The 21,890-nt window shown below is 31.3% G+C and overlaps 1 protein-coding gene across 1 annotated transcript in view; it reads right to left on the minus strand.

Annotated features, from left to right (window-relative positions):
• Positions 1-14,884, minus strand: part of Oatp74D (Organic anion transporting polypeptide 74D) — a 111,074-nt gene extending 96,190 nt beyond the window's left edge. The window contains exons 1-2 of the mRNA XM_075304606.1: positions 14,837-14,884; positions 7,229-7,375 (exon numbers count right to left, since the gene is read on the minus strand). The gene's annotated coding sequence lies outside the window, so the exon portion shown is untranslated. The remainder of the gene's footprint in view (positions 1-7,228; positions 7,376-14,836) is intronic.
• Positions 14,885-21,890: the final 7,006 nt, after the last annotated feature.

Consider the following 21,890-nt stretch of genomic DNA (forward strand, 5'->3'; position numbering starts at 1 on the left):
CTTGTGTGATTTAAGACTTTTCAATTAAAAAAACAATTGGATTAATTAATTTCGTAATTGAATCAGAATTTTTTTTTGTGTGTAGACAGCTATCAAAGATTTCAATAATCATTAATTGACAGTTAGTGAACAATTATACAACGAAATTTTTATATCAAATCAAAACAACAACAAAAATAAAACAAACTGAAAAGTTAATTAAAATAAAAATTCAAATATGATTTAAATTGTTTGCTGTGCTACTGCAGGGACATTATCGATCGTCCAAGTTAAGGAACATCATCTGAAACCAACATGCACCAATAGAAAGAGAAACCACAAACAGTAAATAAGCTCCAAATACCAGCAGCCATTCACTTAGACAACAGAAGGTAGTCTGTCCATCGGGAGTCGAATAGCAAGCAGTAAGAGGTGAAAATGAATATAAATCTTGTTAGGCAAGACGGCGGAGTATTTAATTCAATTGATAGACCTTGAACTTGATTTGTATCATCAAAAGAGTATCTGTCGCCTGTCCGTCCGTATTTGTCTACATATTTAGGGACATAGTCGACCAAATGGTATTGTATTGTGAACCATGTCGGTGTATTAATTGAATATCAATGTGTGAGTGTAACTGTATACTTAAATGAATAGCCGGTGGGGTCTAACATAAAGACCCAAAAACCACAAAAGCCAATATTCACCAATAGATGGCATAGAGGTAAATTGAAAAGAAAAAAAAAACAACAAACAGAAGAACAAGACCATTAGATATCCTATTTGCAAATTCAGCAGAGAAACAAAGACAATTTTCCTTTATAGTCTAAGGCTACGCATATAATCAACCCGTATCTGTTGATTTGCATTCGTATGTTTTTTTTTTTTTATTTTCCATTTCCGTTTTCAGATATAAATTTTATGTTTCACAATTATAAAATGCCATGGTATAGAGTAGTAACCTATCAACTTGTCCCCCATATTCGTATATGCAGCAGTTGTGTAATAAAAGTTTTGTTTTTGAGCTATCTACACTGAAAGAAAATGTTTCGTGATCATTTTTGTGGGGCTATGTTAAAGCTCAAGTCTGCAAAAATAATCCAACAAAAATTTGAATAAAATTTTACCAAAAATCTACCAAATTTAAAAAAAAATCTTACTTGAAGTTTTTGATCATTTTTATAGTTAGTATAAAAAAATGACATTTTTTCTTTGAAAGAAAAATTTTATTATTTCATTTTAGAAGTTTTATTTTCTTATATATCTTGATCTCTCTCTTCATCTTCATCTTGATATCCTGATCTCTCCCTTCACTAAAAAACTTTGAAGTTTTTTAGTGAACAGTGAAGAAATCTTTGGGTTAATTTGAGGAAATTTTGGATATTTAAAAAAAAAATTAACAAAACAATATTACAAACTCTGACATCATGCCAATATCACAAAGAGAAGTAAATATTTTTTGAGAACTTCAAGAAAATTTATTTGACATGATTAATTTTTTTCACTTGTTAAAGAACATTTTGTAGTTAAAAATTGAAAGAATCTCTTTAGTGACATACGAAGTTCATGATGGACGTATTTGAAGTAAAATTTACAAATTAAAAAAAAAAAATAATAAACTATTTTGAGATAGTAATTTGAGATACGAATTTAGTAAATTGTTATGCTTAATTTGTGTATAATTTTTTGCCCGTCTTTTTGGTTCATTTAACTAACGTACGCAAACAATTATTAGAGTAAATGAATCCTTCTCCAAACATAATAATTCCATGAACTAAAATAAAGTTAAATTGGCTTTAGTGAAATATAGAGTTCACTTTTTTTGTTTTTGAGTGTTGAATTGTAAATGTGCCGAATTTTAAATGTTAAAAGGATCAAGGAAAAGTTACTACTTCTACCAACAAGGTGATCGTACTCACAATGGATTTTGATAGTATGATCTAACACGAAAATTAAATTTTTTATTTAATTAATATTTAATTTATTAAATTTTTTAATTGTATTGAATTTATAGAAAATTTTGACAAAAATTTATTTCTACAGAAATTTTTGTCAACATTTTATTTCTATAGAAACTTTTGTCAAAATTTTATTTCTATGGCAAATGTTGAAATTTTATTTCTATAGAAAATTTTGCCAAAATTTTATTTCCGCAGAAGATTTTGTCAAAATTTAATTTTTGTGAAAGATTTTTGTCAAAATTTTTTTATTATAATAAATTTTTTGAAAATTTTATTTTCTATAGAAAATTTTCTGAAAATTTTATTTCTATAGAATTTCTTTTTCAAAATTTTATTTTCTATAGAAAATTTTCTGAAAATTTTATTTCTATAGAAAATTTTTTCAAAATTTTATTTTTGCAGAAGGAGAACTTGCTCACAATGGATTTTGGTAGTATGATCCAACACGAAAATTAAAATTTTTAAACATATTGAATTTATAAAAAATGTTGATAAAATTTTATTTCTATAGAAAATTTTATTAAAATGTTATTTTTATAGAAAATTTTATCAAAATTTTATTTCTCTAGATATCTTTATTAAAATTTTATTTCTATAGAAATCTTTCTGAAAATTTTATTTCTAAAGAAAATTTCGAAAATTTTATTTCTATAGAAATAAAATTTTCTCAAAATTTTAGAAAATTTTCTGAAGTTTTTATTTCTATAGAACATTTTCTTTTATACAGAAAAATTTCTCAAAATTTTATATCTGCAGAAGGAGAACTTAGGCTAGGTTAGGTTAGGTGGCAGCCCTATGTATCAGGCTCACTTAGACTATTCAGTCCATTGTGATACCACATTGGTGAACTTCTCTCTTATCACTGAGTGCTGCCCGATTCCATGTTAAGCTCAATGACAAGGGACCTCCTTATAGCCGAGTCCGAACGGCGTTCCACATTGCAGTGAAACCACTTAGAGAAGCTTTGAAACCCTCAGAAATGTCACCAGCATTACTGAGGTGGAATAATCCACCGCTGAAAAACTTTTTGGTGTTCGGTCGAAGCAGGAATCGAACCCACGACCTTGTGTATGCAAGGCGGGCATGCTAACCATCCGTAAGGAGAACTTGCTCACAATGGATTTTGACAGTAAATGTTATTTCTATAGAAAATTTTGTCAAAATTTTATTTCTATAGATATCTTTATTAAAATTTTATTTCTATAGAAAATTTTGTCAAAATTTTATTTCTATAGAAATACAATTTTCTCAAAATTTTATATCTGCAGAAGGAGAACTTGCTCACAATGGATTTTGACAGTAAATGTTATTTCTATAGAAATTTTTGTCAAAATTTTATTTCTATAGATATCTTTATTAAAATTTTATTTCTATAGAACCTTTTCTGAAGATTTTATTTCTATAGAATATTTTCTTTTATATAGAAAAATTTCTCAAAATTTTATTTCTGCAGAAGAAGAACTTGCTCACAATGGATTTTGATAGTATGATCCAACATGAAAATAAATTTTTAAACATATTGAATTTATAAAAAAAATTTAGAAATTTTTTTCTATAGAAATTTTTATTAAAACGTTATTTCTATAGAAAATTTTGTCAAAATTTTATTTCTATAGAAAATTTGCCCAAAATTATATTTTTATAGAAATTTTCCTCAAAATGTTATTTCTATAGAAAATTTTGTCAAAATTTTATTTCTATAGAAAATTTGCCCAAAATTATATTTTTATAGAAATTTTTCTCAACATTTTTTTTTTGAAGTTTTTATTTCTATAGACAATTTTCTCAAAATTTTATTTTTGCAGAAGGAGAACTTGCTCACAATGGATTTTGGTAGTATGATCCAACACGAAAAGTAAAATTTTTAAACATATTGGATTTATAAAAACAATTTGATAAAATTTTATTTCTATAGAAATTTTTATTAAAATGTTATTTCTATAGAAAATTTTGTCAAAATGTTATTTCTATAGAAATTTTTATTAAAATGTTATTTCTATAGAAAATTTTGTCAAAATTTTATTTCTATAGAAAATTTGCCCAAAATTATATTTTTAAAGAAATTTTTCTCAAAATTTTATTTCTATAGAAAATTTTCTGAAGATTTTATTTCTATAGAACATTTTTTTATATAGAAAAATTTCTCAAAATTTTATATCTGCAGAAGGAGAACGTGCTCACAATGGATTTTGACAGTAAATGTTATTTCTATAGAAAATGTTGTCAAAATTGTATTTCTATAGATATCTTTTTTAAAATTTTATTTCTATAAAAAATTTTCTGAAAATGTTATTTCTATAGAAAACATTTTTAAAATTTCAATTCTAAAATTTTATTTCTATAGAAATAAAATTTCCAAAATTTTATTTCTATAGAAAATTTTCGGAAGATTTTATTTCTATAGAACATTTTCTTTTATATAGAAAAATTTCTCAAAATTTTATTTCTGCAGAAAGGGAACTTGCTAACAATGAATTTTGATAGTATGATCCAACATGAAAATAAAAATTTTTAAACATATTGAATTTATAAAAAAAATTTGATAAAATTTTATTTCTATAGAAATTTTTATTAAAATGTTATTTCTATAGAAAATTTTGTCAAAATTTTATTTCTATAAAAATTTTTATTAAAATTTTATTTCTATAGAAAATTTTGTCAAAATTTTATTTCTATAGAAAATTTGCCCAAAATTATATTTTTATAGAAATTTTTCTCAAAATTTTATTTCTATAGAAAATTTTCTCAAAATTTTATTTCTTTAGAAAATTTTCTCAAATTTTTAGTCAATAGAAAATATTCTCAAAATGTTATTTCTATAGAAAATTTTCCCAAAATTTTAGTTCTTTAGAAAATTTTCTCATATTGAATTTATAAAAAAAATTGATAAAATGTTATTTCTATAGAAAATTTTGTCAGAATTTTAATTCTATAAAAATTTTTATTAAAATTTTATTTCTATAGAAAATTTTGTCAAAATTTTATTTCTATAGAAAATTTGCCCAAAATTATATTTTTATAGAAATTTTTATCAAAATTTTATTTCTATAGAAATTTTTCTCAAAATTTTATTTCTATAGAAAATTTTCTCAAATGTTTATTTCTATAGAAAATTTTCTCAAAATTTTAGTTCTTTAGAAAATTTTCTCAACATTTTATTTTTGTAGAAAATTAAGTCAAAGTTTTATTACTATAGAAAGTTTTGTCAAAATTTTATTTCTGTTGAAAATTTTATTTCTACAGAAAATTAAATCAAAATTTTATTTCTACAGAAAATTAAGTCAAAATTTTCTTTCTACAGAAAATTAAGTCAAAATTTTCTTTCTATAGAAAAATATTATTACTTTAGAAAATTTTGTCAAAATTTTATTAGTATAGAAAATTTTCTCAAATTTCATTTCTGTAGAAAATTTTAACAAAATTTTATTTATATAGAAAATTTTCTCAAAATTTTATTGCTATAGAAAATTGAAGTACGAGTACTTCTTAGTTCTACCAAACAGTAAAAGATTTACCATTTTTGTAAGAATTCTACCAACGGCGGCAACGGAGACAACATTGAGGCATTTTTTCGTGAGATACCGCCAGAAATTTTGCAAATAGTATGCCAAAATTGGACATGTGCGTGAAATAAATTCTGAATTTAGTTAGCACAGACACAAACTATTTTTTTTGCAGAGCTCTGTTAATTAGTTAACAGAGCTTCATAAAGGAGATAACAGAGCACTGTAACGAGTTAACAGAGGTATTTTCTGCCCTAACCAATGATAGATTTATTTTTTGATCACCAGGAAAAATATTAAATGGTCTTCCTGACCAATTTCCTTTATCTAAAATTAAACCACTCACTTGTGGCATTATCACTCACAGCTACATTCACACATATGTCTCAAAATTTTGCAGAAAATTGAGTTTTTCGGCACATTTTTTTGAGAGGATGGGACTCACGTGACCATTGTGGCCGCATGGACAATTGTCCCACAATAACCCATATACCATATGAAAGGGTTTGAAGAGCTCTATCGATATTTGATAGATTTTTTTTTAGATCCGCCGGTCAGTTTTTGAGAAAAATCAATATCTTTACAAAATTCTGAAGAGGATGCCTCCAGTGACCATTGTGGCCAAATGGACAATTGTCCATTACCAATTAACCGATATAGCTTTTTGACATGTTTTCAATATTCTATTCCGGATTTTCAACGCCACTTCCCGGGTCCTCCAAAAACATGCTAATTTATTGTGAGCTATTTAACAGCAAATATACCCGTCTTGCTATCTCAAGGGGAAAAAACCCTTTTCTTGGGATTCTTTTGTTTTGTCTCTTGCTTTTGTGTATATATTATATACAAATTCATGTGATATTTGATTGCCAAAAAAAGACGTACTATTCAAACGGCCATACAACTGTAGAAATTAGAGGACAATAGCAGGATCAGAAAAATATTATTTTAGCAAGAATTTAACAAGTTCGTACAAGCACACCATCTTCCATTCGCATCCTAAAATTTGACACAATCTAATAAAATGATAAATATTCAAAGAGGGATGAATGAATTCTCACGGGAATCTCAAATACGTGCATTAGAAGTGCAATCTTTTGTTATACAAATGCATACGAATTTATAACGCCAAGGCCATTGTCAACCCCGAAGAGATAAAATAAAAACACAAAGCACTGATGCCACATACACTCATACAAAAAAGGCTACTAAGAACAGCAGTCTAAGCCTGAATGTTATATTTTTGTAGTTCAGGCTCTAACGAACGAAAAATGTTTGCTATTTCAACAAACAGCGACTGCTTTTGTTTTCTTCAGCAGACTTTCTGCTATTTTAGCAGACTTTTCTGCTGTCCCTACTAACAAATTTCTTTGTTAGTAGGGACAGCAGAAAATTTAATGCTAATTTAATTTATCCATAATTTATCAATAATTTATCCATAATTTAATTTAATTATTTAATTTTTATATTACAATTTTTTCATTATAAATTAAATCCGTTTTTTTAATTAATAGTATTTTCCTTAATTAAATAATACTGTGAACACTTAGAAATGCACTTAATTTCAATTATGTAATGGACTTTTATTTTATTAAACTAATTTGCATACGTTTATAAAAGTATTTTTATTCTCTCATGGAACGACAGACGGGCGAGATTTAGATTGATGTGTCCCATTATCCCACTTATATAAACAGTATTATATAGTGCTTGTATAGCGACCATTACTTCAATGTACAATTATTTTTTTTCTTTTTCCAATTATTGAAAAAAAATTGTGCTTACCTTAATTTTTCGGGGGATTCCAAATCATGCCGCTTTCACTCTATTCGGGGGCATTTGTTTCACATTTTCTTCAACCTTTTTTTTTATTAAAGTATTCTTTTCAATTTTATATATTTTTATTAATATTTTTTATAACATTAATGGAACCTATAAAGGGGTTTATTTAAATATTTTTAGATTTTTTTTCTTTTAACACATTTTTAATAAATTTTTTGATATGATATTTTGAATAATAAATTTGATATTTTTAAGTTGTATAATATTTCTCTATATTTTATATGTATTTTATACAACAATTTTTTATGCGCTTCGAATAATTACGTTTTTTTCAAATATTTAAAACCAGTTATATTAGATTGTGTTTGTCAAAAATAAAAATCAGCATCACTTTTTGGAGAGTTTTTTTCTCTTGTTTTTTGGTTATTTCAATTAGTTTAACTATAAAACTTTTAAATATTTTGAAAAAAATTTTTTTTTACTTTTTTTTTTATTTTTTTTATTTCAGTTCTTTTGAAAATTTAACCACATTCTGAGACGACGGCTCGGGAGCGAATAATTGCGATTTCATTTTGAGAACTTTATTTAAGACTACGGTGATGACGATGAAGACAACCCAACGACTGCTGTGGCATACACGAAATACAATTTTTTCTTCTTCAAGCAGAATTTAAATTGAAAACAATTGAGAATAGCGTAAAAAGTAACTCGGAACGAGACAAAATAAAAAAAATATATTTAAAAAAAATTCTTGATATGTACGGGCATGGTACATACGTAGAATTTACTCTATATATGCTGAGAATGGTTGGTTGCTAGTGATGTCTTGTCTTCGTGTGTGAATGACAAAAACAAAAAAGAGACAACGAAAACGCACCTACGACAATGTACCAATACAAATGGATGGTGGTGGCCGGTTCAATGGTGAATTCAAGCAATAATCAAATAAGCTGCCTCATCTCCAACTTTGAAGTGTGCTGCGTCGTAGTAAGCGACTATTACCCTCAATGCTTGGTCATGCTATAATTTCACTTGGAGCCTATAAAGATTGAATTTACATGGATTTCGTTTAAGTTGCTCAATTTCGAAATGAATAACACACCCGACGAAATATGCTCTTTTTTTACATTGATTTTACCAATGGCACACAAGTAGCCATTATCTTACTCTTTATTGAAATTATCGTACTCTTTTTTTGTTGTATGTATGTGATACATGTGTTTACAGTAAGTTGACTTTCGGACTTGCATCCTGTGATGGGGTTCGATTGTAATCAAAATCGCTCTCCCCATATACATGCACTCTCATATACCAACAAGTAGTCGATATCCCTTCATTATCTATGTATTGTATACTACTTCAATACAAGAGAAGTGCGTGTGTATAAATTGGTTATCGTAACGATTGGAAATTGGACAGACACACAGTTAATGGAACAGCATCATAGTCATAAAAAATTACTCTTATGAATACAAGCATTCTTAAATATGGAAGATACTGTTAAATGACAATATTAATTGCGAATAATAAAATTGAAACTTAAAAGGTATCATCCATTGGGAAAACAATCTCTAGCATATCCCACCCCCAACCGCAAGAAGAACGCTAATTAATAACAAGTATATACGGCCGTAAGTTCGGCCAGACCGAAGCTTGTACCCTCCACCATGGATTGCGTAGAAACTTCTTCTAAACACTGCCATCCACAATCGATGGCAGTGTTTAGAAGAAGAATTTTAACAAAATTTTCTATAGAAATAAAATTTTGACAAAATTTTCTATAGAAATAAAATTTTGACAAAATTTTCTATAGAAATAAAATTTTGACAAAATTTTCTATAGAAATAAAATTTTGACAAAATTTTCTATAGAAATAAAATTTTAACAAAATATTCTATAGAAATAAAATTTTGACAAAATTTTCTATAGAAATAAAATTTTGACAAAATTTTCTATAGAAATAAAATTTTGACAAAATTTTCTATAGAAATAAAATTTTGACAAAATTTTCTATAGAAATAAAATTTTGACAAAATTTTCTATAGAAATAAAATTTTGGTACATTATTTTTGGCTCGAGTGGCAACCATGATTATTAACCGATATGGACCAATTTGTGTGTGATTGGAGATCGGCGATATATAACTATAGACCAATATGGATCTATTTTGGTATAGTTGTTAGCGGCCATATACTAACACGACGTTCCAAATTTGAATGAATTTTGCTCCTCCAAGTGGCTCCGGAGGTCAAATCTGGAGAACGGTTTATATGGGGGCTATATATAATTATGGACCGATGTGGACCAATTATGGACCAATTTAGAGACCATATACCAACATCATGTACCAAATTTCAGCCTGATCGGATGAAATTTGCTTCTCTTTGAGACTCTTATATGGGGGCTATATATAATTATGGACCGAGTGGACCAATTTTTGCATGGTTGTTAGAGACCATATACCAACACCATGTACCAAATTTCAGCAAGATCGGATGAAATTTGCTTCTCTTTAAGGCTCCGAAAGCCAAATCTGGGCATCGGTTTATATGGGGGCTATATATAATTATGGACCGATGTGGACCAATTTTTGCATGGTTGTTAGAGACCATATACCAACACCATGTACCAAATTTCAGCAAGATCGGATGAAATTTGCTTCTCTTTAAGGCTCCGAAAGCCAAATCTGGGCATCGGTTTATATGGGGGCTATATATAATTATGGACCGATGTGGACCAAATTTCAGGCGGATCGGATGAAATTTGCTTCTCTGTGAGGCTCCGCAAGCCATATCTGGGGATCGGTTTATATGGGAGCTATACGTAAAAGTGGACCGATATGGCCCATTTGCAATACCATCCGACTTATATCAATAACAACTACTTGTGCCAAGTTTCAAGTCGATAGCTTGTTTCGTTCGTAAGTTAGCGTGATTTCAACAGACAGACGGACATCATGTACCAAATTTCAGGCGGATCGGATGAAATTTGCTTCTCTGTGACGCTCCGCAAACCATATCTGGGGATCGGTTTATATGGGGGCTATACGTAAAAGTGGACCGATATGGCCCATTTGCAATACCATCCGACTTATATCAATAACAACTACATGTGCCAAGTTTCAAGTCGATAGCTTGTTTCGTTCGGAAGTTAGCGTGATTTCAACAGACAGACGGAGTGACGGACATGCTTAGATCGACTCAGAATGTCACCACGACCCAGAATATATCTATATATATATATATATATATATATATATATATATATATATATATATATATATATATATATATATATATATATATATATATATATATATATATATATATATATATATATATATATATATATATATATATATATATATATATATATATATATATATATATATATATATATATATATATATATATATATATATATATATATATATATATATATATATATATATATATATATATATATATATATATATATATATATATATATATATATATATATATATATATATATATATATATATATATATATATATATTCTGGGTCGTGGAGGGTATAAAAATAATAAGTGTGTAAACACAATCATGACTATTGTCGGTAGGCGAACAATTGTTTATGGGCATTTCTTATGGAATGTCCTGAATACCGGATGGGATGTGGCGATTTGTTTAATTCAATGATCACATACAACTCTAGCGAGTGTCGGTAGGCGAACAAACAAGTGTTCGAACAAACAGGCATTTCTTGTGATACGTCCAAAATACGTGACGAAAATAATCAAACTCGGAAGATTAAGTCAACTAAAAAAGTGATGGCATTCTTTTTTAACTTTTAACTAAAAACTTATTTAACCTGTACATTTTTTAATCAAACAACAAACACTAACAGAAAGTAAATTGCAATTGCTTTTCTCCGGTTAACTTTAACTGAAACATTTTCAGCAGTTAAGTTCCTAACTAACATATGGAATATAGAGGCAAGATACCAGATATGTTCATAGTGCTGTTTAAAAGCTAACGTAGCACTAACGGGTCATCATGAAAATGGGAGTAAGTCAGTTAAGAAGGTAATTGAAAATAGTTACGTTTTTAATGAAAAACAAAAATTGAGTGTTGCATTCAACATTAAAAAAATATATATTTAGCTGTCAAAAGCATTATTTGGCCTAATCAATATGGGTTTGTTAGAGGACGGTCTACAGTTACTAATTTATTCAGATTTTCGCAGTATTGTATTTCGAATTTTGAACTGGGATATCAAATTGATGCCATTTATACCGATTTGTCCAAAGCATTTGAGAAGGTCTCGCATTCTTTGCTTATTAATAAATTATTTTTATTGGATTTTCATTTAAGTTTCTTGAATTGGATAGCCTCGTATCTTTTGGAGCGTATGTGTGTTGTTTTTGTTGAGTCTTGTACGTCATAGGCTTATAATGTTACTTCGCGAATTCCGCAAGGTAGTATCCTTGGCCCTTTATTGTTTATTCTACTTGTTAATGATGTATCTTCTTTGCTAAAATATTCGCGTATGTTAATGTATGCAGATGATTGGAACATTTTGTCTCGTGTAAATTCTTTTTTGGATACTCTTCGTTTACAATCTGATTTGGATGCTATTTCCTTATGGTGTCCAAAAAATGGTTTGCCAATTAATGTGTCTAAATGTTGCAAAGTTTCTTTTTGTTAATCTTATTTGCTGTGGTTATTTTATCAACTCATGTACAGTTAAATGTTCTAAAAAAGTTTTGCACCTTGGGGTTTTGGATTACAAATTTTCTTTCATCAATCATTCCTAAGACTTATGCTCTTCTTGCATTTATTAAAAGAAATTGTAAAGATTTTAACGATCCGTATACTTTTAAATTAGTGTATTCCTCAATAGTGCGATCAAGTTTCGAATATGCCTGTATTATTTGGAATCCTTATGTGGGTAAATATTGTAATAGAATTGAACAGATACAAATAAGGTTTTTGAAATTTGCTCTTAGGTCAATTACACGCAGAGAAGGAATATGATCACCTCAAATATGTTTCAAGAGCAAAATGTTATTTCTGTATGGTGACCATGTAACATGTTTATCAATAAAATGTTATTTTCTCGTCAAATATAACCTGCTTGTCGAAATCAGATACATGATTTCCGAGAAAATAACATGGTTGCGAAAACCATGTTATATGGTCACCACCCAAAAATAACATTTTGCTCTTAAAACATGTTTGAGGTGATCATATTGCTTCTCTGGGTGTAATTTCTCTACTCCTTAACCATCTTATTTGGACAAATGCAGACTTATATCACTTAAAAACACTCGAGAATAGAAGAATGCTTCAGTCACAAATGTTTCTGTATAAATTTATAAATGGTCTAGTAGTATAAATGTGCCTCAAAGGCTACTGCATCATAATGAGTTCTTTTGCGTTCCATTACATAGAACGAATTATTCTTGTAATGAGCCTATAACAAGGGCTTTAAAAGAGTTCAATAGAATACAATTTGGATTTTGGTTAATATAGAAAAATTCGCTAATTTATTAGATCTTATAAATTTTTAGTTTTAAGTTCTAGTCTGTAAGGAATTTTGTTATTCCATAAGGTGAGTACTATGTTCGAGTTTTTCACCAAAACACTAAATTAAAAGTGCAAAAATATATATGAAGACAATAACATTTTTATCAAGTCTCTGCAAATTATGGATGGAAAAGATACAAGGAATTGATTGCAAATAATTTTATATTTCTAAATTAGTTAATTAAAAAAATTAACCGTGAAAACAAGCTAGTTTTCAGCTTGAAAACAGAACATAGTACTCAGCTATAGACTGAAATAAATAAAAATTAATTGCAATTTGCTAATAAAATCAATTAATTTTTTTAATCAAGTATTTTTTTAATGTCCAATTAAAACTGTGATTGATACTATCAATTTGTAATGATTATTTATTTTTATGTACATAACCCCTAACCTACTTGGCAATGAAAACAATGATGTTTACAAAGTTATGATTCCTATGGTATGGTATTGTCATCAAATCTTTTTGAAACATGGTGTGTGGCATTAGCATCCTTCTTTGTTAAACCTTATGTAGGCTAACTACTTATCGGACCACCCTCGTAGCTATAGCTCCCTTATAAACCGATTCCTAGTAGTAATTTTATTAAACTACCCTCTTAGTTATAGCCGTCATACAAATCGATTCCTTTGTTGGACTTTATGATCTTATACTTTGTCATCAGAACTGTTGAGTCCTCTTTTTGTAGGCTAAGTATGTACCGACCCTTCTAACTGTAGTCCCCATATAAACGGATTCATTTATGGTTTTTATATTTTCTTGAGTATGTACCTAATTCACAAGTGACCACCTTCCAAATATCAATAAAATTTAACAGACCGTCAAAGTCCACTTCTGAGAGGTTTTACTGTACTGACATCAATCTGTTGCATCAAACAAATTTATTTTTATTAAATGTTGCTTTAGCTTCAATGTATCATCCAACATGCAACTTGCTATCCATGAGATACTTTTGTAAACTATATCAACAAAACATTCAAACAAATGAGCTGGGTTACCGTTGAATACATTTAAAATGAATGAGAATATCTGTCATTATAAAATGAGCTGATATATCAACAGTTGTTGTTGTCCCATTTATGTGTTATTCGACAAGCTGAGATAGGTGTAACAGCCAAATGTAAAATTACATCAATTCTGACAAGTAGTTGTGGTATGTGTATGAAATATTTCTACGTTGTTTACATACAAAAGTAACATGAACTCATTTACACTCGCTCTCTCTCTCTCTTGCTCCCAGATACATTTCTCATCGAGTGTTTGAAAGAGGTGTGAATTGCCAGCCGGTAAGGTGCATACATATGCGGCCTTATTCCAAATGCACACAGTCATGGGTTGGGGCATACTACTTAACAACATAGTTTGTATGAGGAGGTTGTATCTGAAATAATTCTCTTATGCTTGCTTACTCCTCCAATACATTTTCGATTCGAACAAAAACAAAAATACCACTCATTTGACTTAATGCATGGCCCACATACACCCTCACGCACAAATGTTATATGTACACACTTTTGTGTTTTTTTTTCTTCTTCTTTTTGTTTGAGAATATGTATTTACTTTTTAAATAAAAGCCGATACAAATAATGACTAAATAATCAAAAAAGTAAACAAGAAATGGGAGAGTGTATTACCAAAACGAAATATGAAGAGAACAAATGTATAGTTGAAGAGAAATTAATTATTTTTTCATTGGGGTTACTTTATTGTGGACCTACAGCAAATGATGAATGCAGCAGCAGCAGTAAATAAGTAAATGTGAAGGGGGTCAAAATATTGTAGGGTAGCTAGAAAATATTATTCGATGTTTTGTTCATTAATATTCAAACTTTTTTACTTTTCCATAAAAAAAAATTTACTCATTATCTGTGTTTAGTATCAATACACTAAGCATTCATTTTGAATGAAGAATACATAATTTTTCATTTTGTTTTCGAAACAATCACCATAGTAGATATATTTATTGTTGGTTTTTATTTTTGTTTCTTTTTGTCGAATATATTTTTAAAACACTTTCCTTATGCGTATAGTCCACACTCACACACAGTTCACTACTATCAGAAAAACAACACCCGCCACACACGAACAAACACGTTTGCAACCAAATCGAGACTGAATGAAATACAAAATCCAAACAAAAGAACAAAAATATAAAATCAATTTTTTATGCCGCCATATTGCTGCTCTTTTTAGTGGAAAGAGAGTATTGTTCACAGAGATGGAGAGACAGAGAGAATAAAATTATAAAATCGGAGTTGCCATGACACCTTTCTTCATAATAAAAATGCCAAATTGTATAATAAATTTGGGCGTTTTCGTTTCTGTGAAAAGGTGTTACCCAAGTGCTACTATTTATTATTTTATACTACAACCACAATGATATGGCATTCTAACGTTATCGTAAATTTGTAAAGTCGTAAATGACAAAGTCATATGTTTCAAATGCATAATATTATTTTTGGTCGGGGAAATACAATATGTTTGTCGAAACCATATTTTTTTCTGGGATGTTATGCACCTGAAAACAATATTTTTATGAAAAAAAATTGCCATATTCCCCGTCAGAAAAAATTTGTTCGTTTTGTGCGTATCTGTAGCAATAAATTTTTAAAATATTGAACTTTTTATGGAAATCGAAATCGCCATTAGTGAGTTGTAGATTGCATCTTCGCACTGGAAAAATGTAGATTTCGCACAAAGATTTCTATTGAACTGTTCATTATTATATTTAATGTGATTCTTAGTCAAAATACGGTGTATTATAATTCCTTTTATCTTTACAACTGGCCCCAGCAATCCTCAAACTTTTTTAACTCATTTGACTAATATTTCGGGATCGAAGACTGCTTTATTCGACTGATATTTTTTTTTAGTTTGAAAATAAAATGAATGTGCATGAGGGCAAATCGGAAGGATACAATAGATGGGACTGCAGTATACGATCCAATTCAACATATGGTGGTGTGTGTGGGTGTTTTCCATGTGGAGGTGGCTTTTCTTCAAATCAGTATCGACGCAGCATAATGCGGCAGAGTACAGACCTACTGATCATATGAGCTGTCATGATGTGGAGGAAAAAGAATTAATTAAACACCTCTTGTGTGAGTGTCCTGCATTTTGTGTAAAGCGCAAGCAACTCTTAGGAGCATATAGCTTCAGATTACTGGCGGATCTGGAAAACGTTAACTTAAGCAGTCTGCTAATGTTTTTGGAACAATCTGCACGCAAAGAAAAAAAACTTTTGGAAAACGTGTACCGAAAACGTTTTTCTTTTGTTAGAGTTTTTTGAATTTCTTCGAATAGTATACACTTTTATCACCAAAATAATTCGTTTGTTACACAATTTTTATTTTTTCAATAAAAAGAGTTATTTTTGAACCAACAACACAGCCCATTTCGTTTATATCAAACACTGTTCTTTTCTGACTTTAGGTCTTTAATACGACACATTTTACAGTTCATAGTAAAAATTTAATATAGTAGAATGTAATGTTGAAAATTTTTTCGGAATCTTCCGACCATATCTGGAATATATGTAAAAAAAAAAAAAAAAAAAAAACTTTGGGCGAAGCAGGGATCGAACCCACGACCCTTGGCATGCAAGTCCGACGTAGCAGCCACTGCCCCACGGTCCCAAACTAAATGTATTTTTCTGTCAATTAAACTTTGTTTAATCGGCTCGTGGGCGCCGCAAGCTATGCTATATTAATATAACTTATATGGATAATTAGCTATTGATGACAATAACAGCTACGTAGCTCAGTGGATAGTGTGCTGCCTTACAAATTGCATGGTCCGCGGTTCGATTCTCAGTCCAGGCGAAAGGTAAAAAAAATTTAAAAATTTATAAAATCGTATAATTTCTTCTACATTGTTTGTATTACAGAAAAGGTGCTAAGAACTAAAAAACTTCGTGGAAGTGAGAAAGATGTGAGGGAAAATGCAATTAGCCAGAAAAAAATTTTTTGAGTTAGTCTTTATGAAATTGCTTTTACATCCTGGAAAAGAATAAACGTTTATCACAAAAAGTATATACTTTTCTTCCAAATACACTTCCTTTCAACGAAACGCAAATGAGAAACGAACTTTGTTTGTCTAAAATTTCGTTTGGGAGGAAAGAATTATTTTTTTGCGTGTGGTTGGTTCAGCGAAGAAAAATAATCGAGAAGGTCCAGCGGTTAAAACTAGAAGTGCCCATATGTAATAGGTACTTTTAGTTAATGTGGTATCACAATGGACTGAGTAGTCTAAAGGGTGATACGGTCAAAATTTGGTCAATATAAACTTGACGTATTTCTTTCAATTTTGCATTTAAAAAACCTGAACACCCCTCATTTTGAAGGTGTGTGTGTGTAGAATGTTGCTCCTATTTTGATTTTGGAATTCACTCTTCAGTTGTCAAAATGCCGTCCAAGCAAGAAGAGCAGCGTATCAAAATTTTGCTCGCGCATCGCGAAAATCTGAGCTACTCACACGTAAAGCTGTCAAAATCGCTAAAAGTTGTCAAATCAACCGTTACAAATGTAATTAAAGTGTTTGGGGAACGTTTGTCGACAGCCAGGAAGTCTGGATCGGGGGGAAATCGAAAACTGGAAGCCGCTGAGACGACAAAGAGAGTTGCCGGTAGTTTCAAGCGAAACCCTAACCTCTCTCTCCGAGATGCCGCAAATAAGCTGGGTGTATCGTCTACAACCGTGCATCGAGCCAAAAAACGAGCCGGACTATCGACTTACAAGAAGGTAGTGACTCCAAATCGCGATGATAAACAGAAAACGACGGCCACAGCGCGATCCCGGAGGCTGTACACGACGATGCTGACGAAGTTTGACTGCGTGGTAATGGACGACGAAACCTACTTCAAAACCGACTACAAGCAGCTTCCGGGACAGGAGTTTTATATGACAAAAGGAAGAGGAAAGGTAGCAGATATTTTCAAGCACATAAAACTGTCAAAGTTCGCAAAGAAATATCTGGTTTGGCAAGCCATCTGTACCTGTGGCTTCAAAAGCAGCATTTTCATAGCTTCTGGGACTGTCAATCAAGAAATTTACGTGAAAGAGTGTTTGAATAAACGTCTGCTGCCTTTCCTGAAGAAACACGGTTGTTCCGTACTGTTGTGGCCGGATTTGGCATCTTGCCATTACGGTAAAAAGGCCATGGAGTGGTACGCCGCCAACAACGTGCAGGTGGTTCCCAAGGACAAGAACCCTCCCAACACGCCAGAGCTCCGCCCAATTCAGAAATACTGGGCTATTGCCAAGCGGAACCTAAAGAAGACCAAAAAACTGCTAAGGACGAGCAGCAGTTCAAGGCAAACTGGCTTTCTGCGGCGAAGAAGGTGGACAAGGTGGCTGTACAAAATCTGATGGCAGGTGTCAAGCGTGAGGCCCGGCAATTCGGATTTGGAAAAGCGAAAGCCTAACTGAATATTTTTCCTGAATTTTATACTAATTGAACTTGAAAAAGAAATTTAATTTGATTTTTTAAATAAACGATTTCACCGATTTACATGCGGGTCGTGGTGAAATTCTGAGTCGATCTGAGCATGTCCGTCCGTCCGTCCGTCTGTTGAAATCACGCTAACTTCCGAACGAAACAAGCTATCGACTTGAAACTTGGCACAAGTAGTTGTTATTGATGTAGGTCAGATGGTATTGCAAATGGGCCATATCGGTCCACTTTTACGTATAGCCCCCATATAAACGGACCCCCAAAATTTGGCTTGCCGATCCTCTAAGTGAAACAAATTTCATCCGATCCGGCTGAAATTTGATACATGGTGTTGGTATATGGTCTCTAAGAACCATGCAAAAATTGGTCCACATCGGTCAATAATTATATATAGCCCCCATATAAACCGATCCCCCGATTTGACCTCCGGAGCGTCGTGGAAGAGCAAAATTCATCCGGTTCGGTTGAAATTTGGTACGTGATGTTAGTACATGATATTTAACAACCTTGCCAAAAGTGGTCCATATCGGTCCATAATCATATATAGCCCCATATAAACCGATCCCGGGATTTGGTTTTGGAGCCACTTGGAGGAGCAAATTTCATCCAAGTCAGTTGAAATTTGGTACATTGTGCTAGTATATGACCGTTAGCAACCATGCCTAACTAGGTCCATATTGGTCTATAGTTATATATAGCCCTCAGATAAATAGATCCCCAATCACACAAAAATTGGTCTATATCAAGTTCATAATTGTATATAGCCCCCATATAAGCGACCCCCATAGTTCAATTCTCGCTCTCTATGTACCGTGCAAAACTCCATATCGATTCGTAATTTTTTGTAGACTTACCTATACATACCTTTTTTGTCTAATATATACCACATATGGGCTAACTCATAATTTAGAAAACGATGTTAAGAAGTTTTAAGATACCACAACCCAATTAATTCGATTGTGGATGACAGTCTTTCGTAGAAGTTTCTACGCAATCCATGGTGGAGGGTACATAAGATTCGGCTTGGCCGAACTTACGGCCGTATATACTTGTTTTTCCTTTATAGTCATATTCATGGAAACGTCCGAAATGGTTATATACCAAAGTGACATATAAAAGAACTTGCTTAACAGTCGAATTTCACATATTGTCCAAAAAAGTTGTGCAAGCATGGGTGTGGACTATAAGCTACTATATAACAAAAAACCAGCGAAGTTGGCATATTTGCCAATCGAAAGGTCTAGTTTCGACCAACAGAAAGCTGATGTAGAGCAAGTTTAAAGTAATTATGATTTACTTGATAGTTTGACATGTATGATAGTTTGACATCTATAGTTCTCAAAAATACTTTAAGCCAATTCCTCATTTCCCATATCTAGCGCTATTCGACTAGAATGCCAAAAACTGCTGATATCTTTCATTAGTTTCGGATATGAGAAATTTGCTATAAAATAACATTGCTTATCTTTATGTTAAAAAGTACACTTTATACACATGGTAACAGGTTGGCTGATAAGTCCCCGGTCTGACACATAGATGGCGTCGCTAGTATTAAATGCATATTATTTATTTATATAGTACCAACCTTCAAATGATTCGTGTCAAAATTTGACGTCTGTAAGTCAATTAGTTTGTGAGATAGAGCGTCTTTTGTGCAGCAACTTTTGTTATTGTGAAAAAAAATGGAAAAAAGGAATTTTGTGTTTTGATAAAATACTGTTTTCTGAAGGGAAAAAATACGGTGGAAGCAAAAACTTGGCTTGATAATGAGTTTCCGGACTCTGGCCCAGGGAAATCAACAATAATTGATTGGTATGCAAAATTCAAGCGTGGTGAAATGAGCACGGAGGACGGTGAACGCAGTGAACGCCCGAAAGTGAACCGACGAAAACATTAAACAAAATCCACAAAATGATTTTGAATGACCGTAAAATGAAGTTGATCGAGACAGCAGAGGCCTTAAAGATATCAAAGGAACGTGTTGGTCATATCATTCATTGAGCTTAACATGGAATCGGGCAGCACTCAGTGATAAGAGAGAAGTTCACCAATGTGGTATCACAATGGACTGAACCTTCATCAATATTTGGATATCCGGAAGCTCTGTGCAAAATGGGTGCCGCGCGAGTCCACATTTGACCAAAAACAACAATGTGTTGATGATTCTGAGCGGTGTTTTCAGCTCGTAATACCCGAGTTTTTCCTTCGATATGTGACAATGGATGAAACATGGCTCCATCACTACACTCCTGAGTCCAATCGACACTCGGCTGAGTGGAAAGCGACCGGTGAACCGTCTCCGAAGCGTGGATAGACTCAAAAGTCCGTTGGCAAAGTAATGGCCTCTGTTTTTTGGGATGCGCATGGAATAATTTTTATCGATTATCTTGAGAAGGGAAAAACCATCAACAGTGACTATTATATGGCGTTTTTGGAGCGTTTGAAGGTAATCGCGGCAAAACGGCCCCATATGAAGAAGAAAAAAGTGTTGTTCCACTAAGACAACGCACCGTGTCACAAGTCATTGAGAACGATGGCAAAAATTCAAGAATTGGGCTTCGAATTGCTTCCCCACCCACCGTATTCTCCAGATCTGGCCCCCAGTGACTTTTTCTTGTTCTCAGACCTCAAAAGGATACTCGCAGGGAAAGAAATTGGCTGCAATGAAGAGGTGATCACCGAAACTCAGGCTTATTTTGAGGCAAAACCGAAGGAGTACTACCAAAATGGTATCAACAAATTGGAAGGTCGTTATAATCGTTGTATCGCTCTTGAAGGGAACTATGTTGAATAATAAAAACGATTTTTGACAAAAAATGTGTTTTACTTTGTTAGACCGGGGACTTATCAGCCAACCTTTTAAATAAAAATCGCTTATTCTAACCTCCAAAGTGGGATTAGGTTCGTAAAATAAAAAAAAAATGCTCGTTATACCTCGTTCACATTACACTTTCACTTTAACTACATTTCAACAGTCATTTGCCTTCTAAACAAGTAATTTCAAATCTACTTTTAGTAGATTTCGAGCCTAATGTGAATGGGCTTTTTAGTTATTTTAGAATTGCCAAACTCAGAAAACACTAAAAAATAATATCATAGACGTTTTTGTTTTTTTTTTAATGGCAACTCTTTTGTCGTCGTCATCAATATAATTTCCAAGAGTAACACTGTATTTTTTTCTCTTTCCGTTTGCACCATTCTCTTTTAACCTCTTTTAGAGCGTATAGGTATACGTTCTCTTTTACCTTAACTTATGTTAGGAGCTGAAGAAAATCATTGCTCGCCTATTACTTGTATGCATCGAATGGATGGATTGTGTTAAGTGTTTTAAATACTGTCCGGCTAAATTAAAAATGAATGAACAACCCCTTGTTACAAACGAACATGTGTACAAGTCGTTGCGATGATTTGGTTGATTGTGATATACAATGTACATTGACTATTCGTTCATTCTCTGTTGATAACGTTAAAACACATAACATGTGTAAATTTGACGCATAGTCATGGAACAGTGGGGGCAAAAATTTTGAAAGTGATAAATGCGGATCATTCATTCCAAGAAAGTCAATGAAAATTTCTATAGGTTATTTAACTTTATTTTTATTCACGAAAATTATTTGATTTTAGTTAACTCTTGCAAAATG

The sequence above is a fragment of the Haematobia irritans genome, chromosome 4 (assembly GCF_050003625.1).
Source record: "Haematobia irritans isolate KBUSLIRL chromosome 4, ASM5000362v1, whole genome shotgun sequence".
In the NCBI taxonomy this organism is placed as follows: domain Eukaryota; kingdom Metazoa; phylum Arthropoda; class Insecta; order Diptera; family Muscidae; genus Haematobia; species Haematobia irritans.